The sequence below is a fragment of the Coffea arabica genome, chromosome 1c (assembly GCF_036785885.1).
Source record: "Coffea arabica cultivar ET-39 chromosome 1c, Coffea Arabica ET-39 HiFi, whole genome shotgun sequence".
Classification (NCBI taxonomy): Eukaryota; Viridiplantae; Streptophyta; class Magnoliopsida; order Gentianales; family Rubiaceae; genus Coffea; species Coffea arabica.
In genome coordinates this window covers 17888127-17894400 of record NC_092310.1, presented here as the reverse complement: position 1 = coordinate 17894400, position 6274 = coordinate 17888127, and the positions used below count along the sequence as shown (strand labels likewise).

The 6274-nt window shown below is 38.5% G+C and overlaps 1 long non-coding RNA gene across 1 annotated transcript; it reads right to left on the bottom strand.

Annotated features, from left to right (window-relative positions):
- Positions 1-849: 849 nt before the first annotated feature.
- Positions 850-5930, bottom strand: LOC140006353 (uncharacterized). Its single transcript, XR_011813975.1, has 3 exons — positions 5846-5930; positions 1715-1800; positions 850-1041 (listed from the first exon to the last, which is right to left on the bottom strand). It is a non-coding gene; the product is annotated as an uncharacterized lncRNA (long non-coding RNA).
- Between the last annotated feature and the right edge of the window lie 344 nt (positions 5931-6274).

Below are 6274 nucleotides of genomic sequence, written 5' to 3'. Positions count from 1 at the left end.
TGTCTACAAAAAATTAGGCAATTTGATTGCATAAGTTATGAGTTATAAGCCAAGGAGCAAAACTGGACTGGGTCCAGAAAGTTACTGACCAGCAGTCTTGTGAAGGTCATAACGTTTTACTCGGTGATCGGATTTGAGTACCGTTTGTGGCATTTGAAAATAGATTCTTAGAGCTTTAAAATGGTACCAAGCTCATTTTCTGGTTTGACCCGAGCCATTCGTGGCGAGTCTTGAAATTTGGCTGTCCGTGCGGTACTGTTCACCCGAGACAGCCCAGAAATTTCTTTTGGTTTCTTAATTTTGAACCACTTACGTTGGAATTTTGGAAATAGTTTCTTCTAGACAAATATAGCTTTGTAAACCTAGTTTCTAACGCCACTAACGGAACCTAATTCGGATTTTTCCACAATGAGCAATGACCATTTTCCCGAGGCTGGTCGGGGCGAGACAGTTTAACCGTAATGAAACTTTTGAGTTTCGGTGAAACTGTTCTTTTGCGGAACTTTCATGTACATACCAAACTTGTTTTCTTGTCAACTTTTCCCATGGTTTGGACCTCATTTGCATGATAGATTAAGTAGCTTAGGCTACTCACTTGGTCTCTTAATGAACCTATAATTTAGTAAGGAATGAATCCAATTGTTAATGGTTTCGCTCGTTGACCTAGGTTTGGGCAACGAAGGTGATCGTAACTGAGACATTTTGTGACACCCCCACTTCTCCCAAGGGCGAACCCTAGGGTATCGGCGGGACGCCTGCCTAACTCGCACCAGGACTCAAAATTTCAAAACAATAAAACTAGATAAACCCAAAAGCATACTATTCACAATATATCCAACACCAAAAGAGTTCTATTTACATTCCCAAAAGCAGCTATTCAAACCACCATATTACATTATAATAACAACCAGCAGAAAGTGGACCCTAAGGTGGGTCCTTATACAAACCACCAAAACAAAACGAACATCTTAGTTGACCAACTATTACATACTAAGCCTCGCTATATTAGTGCTAGTGCCAAAAGTTTCCCCGTGTCGGCCCCTGTTAAGGAAAACAAAGAAAAGGGGTAAGCTAGAAGCTTAGTAAATAAACAGGGGTAAACACGTAAATTTCACATTAAAATAAACAATTATGTCACAAAATGTCAAATCAACAGATATAAGTAACAACACAAGTAAGGATACAGGTTGGCTCCAAAGCCGAGTCGTTCGCCAGGCGTGACCTCCTGCCGACACTCCGTCGACCACATATAAGGGTCCGTAGAACTCCACTTGTACTCCCACCTAACACCTTATCACCCTCACTGGCCAGTCACCTCACAAACTTGTTCGAGCGAACGAAATCACAAACTTAAACTTGAGTCATAAGCTCGAATCACAAACTTGGTTCACAACTTGAACCTACGAACTTGGTGACCTCAAGACTAGGTTGGACTAGCTTCGACCAAGCTCCGGTCGGCTCGAATAGTCTGTCTAGATCTTGAGATCGGGCCCACAACTTCATCATATTTCACAAATTCACGAAAGTCACCCCGAGCTCCAAGCTCAAGGGGTTCAGCACCAAAATAATTCATGTATACACATCTCATGAAGGAACATAGGTACAAACTAGGGTTTAGGTCGAGTGTGATAATGTACACTTTAGCCTAAATTCCCCTTTTATTCACATCAAAACACAATAGCAGTTTATACACATAAACGGCTTGAATACTTACTCCAAAGGTACGTATAGCAAAAATGCAAGGATCACGTCACGTTTACAGCTAGTAGGCCCCACCGGCACCGTCTAGCCCGTCACCGTCTGAAATAGAAGATTGCATCACAATATATCACAAACAGCCACTAACATGCATAACTCAAGTAAAACGGCAAAATTGGCACATGCAAGTGCGAAAACGGCACACGGAAATGGAGACGGACACGGAAACGGAAACGGCCAGATTTGCCATCCCAAACCGTTTTGATCAAAAGTTAGGCTAGGAATATTGGATCAAGGTGGGTGAGACACCATTTTGAAGCTACGAGGAACGGCTACAACTTTTATTTAGACATCTCAACCCATATCTGAATGAAAGCAGGTCGAAATCATGGAAAATAGTACCAGATGTTTGTATTTTAGGATGACAGACAGGGTCTGTTTGCTGGACCATAACTCCCAGCTCACAAATCCAAATCAACAAATTCCAAAGGCTTTAGAAAGCTAAGTCATAAGGCTAAAACTTTTATGTTTTGGATAAAACCTGAAGCAATACAGAGCATAGGGAAAAAGGGGTTCAAATGTCCCTGTCAGAACTGTCCAAATTCGAAGGCAGTTCTGACAACCGATCTTGTTTTGGTCATAACTTGAGCTACAGAACTCGGATTTGGATGCACTTTATACCGTTTCGAAGCTAAGACCAAACATTTCTTATGAAGGGATCAATACCCAGTTCACACGTTATCAAGATGGACAAAACATGGTCAGAGGCAAAACCCAGAAACATAGCAAAATCCTGGGTTTAGAACAGAAGTGAAGGTTTTGGCCAAAAATAAGGATCTACTGATCGGATTGGGCTGAAATTTTGCAGGCACAACAAGGACTTAATGGGCTACAACTTTCATGTTTTGGGCAAATCCTGAATCCATACGTAACATCAAGAAAAATGGAGCCAAATTTCAGATGCTGAACTGCCCTGGTTACCCGTTTTGCCGGTTTCAAATGTCGCAAACGCATGGTTCATTTTTATGGTTCTTATGTAAGGTTTCCAACCAAATTCATACCAACTAAGAACACATATACTAACTTCTAAATGACCTACAAATGGTCTGAAGTTTTCCCTCCAAGCCACTAAAAAATTGCCAAAACTAACCATGATCCTTAAACTAACTTTATTTGCATTACCAAACTTAATCTAACAACTTACTAACCAAACCCTAACTAACTAAACATTAGCCAAGCTGAACTAACTTAAGGAAACCTAGGGTTTCATAATCCAAATCAGTTTTTACCATTCATTCACCAAACCAATGAAGCCAATCATCAAACACAACCACTACAAGTTCAATAACACAAGATTAGAGCTAACTAGAATGTTTAGCAAGAAACCCTAATTCTTTCTTATCTTGACCAAAATTCCAGTAGCATAAATCACTAAAATTAACCACTAAACTACTCAATAATCACCACATAAACCATACAAATTTATAATTACAACAAAAACTTCACTTTCATGACTTCAAGATTAAAACCCCCAAAATTTAACTTTCAAAAGAGGTGATTTACCTTCAATCCAACCTTGTTGATGATTAACTCTCAACAATCAAGTAGCAAAGATGTTGTCTTAAACTCCAAGACCAAGATGGAAACTAGAAGTTGAACTTGGAAGAACTTTTCCCTTTCTCTCTTGCTCTCTCTCTCTCTCGGCCTCTCACTCTCTCTTTCTCTTTAGTTTTGTTTTGTTTTGTTTCTCTTGTTTCTCTTATAAATCCTATGATAACATGTTAGTCAAAGCTTTGGGAGATATTTTCTCACACCACCAATCACATAAAAGTTCCACAATTGCCTCTTAGCCCCTACAACAACACTTTCTCTTCCTTACACCCTTGCCCACAAACATTTGAAAAGCTTTCAACTAAATCCATAGGTTATAACTTAATCTAGTCCAAAACATATAATCACACTTAATTACTTCACTAATCACCTTTCTATCTTAATCACCTATACTTAATCATACTTAATCCCACATAAAAGCAATTAAACCACAACTTTTTTGTCATGGGTAGTATTAAGGGTTTTAAACCCAACTTAGAATTCTAACAAATCATATCACTAGAAACTTTTCTAGTTTAGGGTTTTCCTAACTTTTAAACTCATTTAACCTATCTAAAATGGATCAAATCCTATACTTACCCGCACTAAAACACACACTAGCATAACTAACTTTAATCACTACTCGAACTTATGTTTAATACAAAACTAGGGTTTCAATACTAACCCCAACTTAGGGTTTTCGAATTAGTCCCAAAACCTAATGTTACCGCACAAATAATGAATATTACCTAATATCAAACTGAAGAACTGACCGGGGTCTCACACGTTTGACGTCAATTGCTACTTTTGCTTGACAGGTGAGTGTTCCACTACTTGCTACTTGTTATGTGGAATACTTGCATACTTGGAATCATTGTGTCGCGCCCCACTTTTTTAATGGTGTGGAAGTAGTGTGTGGGATATGTATGTGAACGTGTGTGAAAATGAAAATAAAAGGCCGCGGGATTGTCAAATGCGACGGTTTGGCCAAACAAAGTTCAAAAAGGGTTTTTGAATGGAAAATGGAGTCGCCACTTGGTATAGAGTTAGGGTGTACCAAGTCACCCAAAAATGAATTTTTTGGAAAGAAAAAAAAAGTAAACAAACCCTTTTAAAGAACTTTTAGGTCTACGTAACCAAAGAAAGGGATCGGGGGTCACATTTGATAAGGGAGAAGGCAAAGGCAAAGCCTAAGGCACTCCCTTACCCTAGCCAAAGCTAGTTGCGTGACTTAGCCCCACTTTTTCTAATTCTTCTACCCAAAATATGCGTTGCATGTTGGATGTGACTAATGGACATGGAAAAGAAATGCAATCCTAAATCTAAAATGTCTCTTATGAGGCTTTTTTGTCCCAATCACATGAATTGTGATGGCCAGTAAGGAAAGCCCTCATAGAGGTCACGAATAATGCAGATGAGGACTCAAGTATGAGTGTAAGTGTGCAAGTATAAGAAAAGTGCATGTGTGCAAGTGTAAGAAAAAGTGCATGTGTGCCAATGTAAGAAAAGTGCATGTGTGCCAATTGAAAAAATAAAGGTATAATGGTAGTAAATGCAAATAAGTGCAATTGAGTGCAATAAGTGATAGGGAAAGAAAAATAATGTGCGAACATGGCATGTAGATTGAGAAAAATATAAGTAGTGAGAAAATGCGGATAAAGAAAGTGAGGAAGTGATATGATGAAAATGAAAGTGTATGAGCCTAGAGGAATGCATCAAGTCAGGTACGGGAATGACTCCTAACTTCATGACTTTAATTTTCCCTTTGATTAGAAGGAAGAACTAGAGTGCTAAGGCTATTTCGGAGCCACACTCGCTCGTTTCCCTTATCGAAAGGGGACTCTCAAGCAAATGTACCCTATAACTAGCATGAGAATGCAAAAACCTAAAATGAAGGGGAAAGGATCGGAGGAGCATGCCAAATGCTAGAAAACTAAGAAAAATGTATGAAATGTAGTGAAACATGCAAGTATGTGCTAACGAGAGGGGACGGCCTATTGGGTCTAGCATTGGACTAGCCCCTTTCTAGCGCTCTCTCACAAGCATTGGACTTGTAAGAGCTCGAGGGGACAACCATGACTAGCATTGGACTAGCCACGGTTACGTGCATTTGCATCCATCATACACATATATAAGTAATGTGCATAATTAAAGCAAGTAGACATGTGAGCACGTAATTCACATAACACATAACACATAAGCATGCATATCTAGATGCCAAAAACCTAAGAAAGCGATTAAACACATAGCACATAGACATGCAAAACACACAAGGCAATTAAGGCCCTAACTATTACATTTTTAGGGGGGAAGGCCTGCTACAATCTAAAAGGGGAAAGAGAAGGAATAAAGCAACTAAATCCCTAACTATTACAATTTTGGCATTAGAGTGCCTCCCAAATGATAAAATTGAAACCCAAAAATAAATATATGAAATTAAAACGACTAAAGCGAATAAATAAATAAAATGAAAACATTCAAAAGGCATGCAATTAAACACATAAATCACATAATGCACATAGGGTCAAATAAAGTGGAAATAGGGGATAGAATGTACCTCCCTTTGAATTGGAGCCCTAAAATGGAGTGAAATCACTTATTTATCCTCCAAAATAAAAGAAAAGGTCAAGGTACCAATTTATTTGGGAAAATTAAAGAAAATAGGCAAAACACAAGCTCACTTGGACATAAAGCTCTTAAAATCACGAATTAAGTGCAATTAAACAAAATATGGTAATTAATTAAAGCAAACAAGCAATGAAGTTGCAAAAATCAAAGCTGCGAAGGATCAAATTGATGAAAATATTCAATTGGTTGCGTCATGGTGAAAAAAAAGGAGACTCGAGGGGTTAGAATGTAATATCAAAAAAAAAATTCTCATGCATGCACACGAAGAAGATTTCTGCAATTGAGACTCTCGCCAATGTAGTTTCTGCGCTTGCTACTCATTTGGCCGAATCCACATTCATACAAACAACCCAAGCAT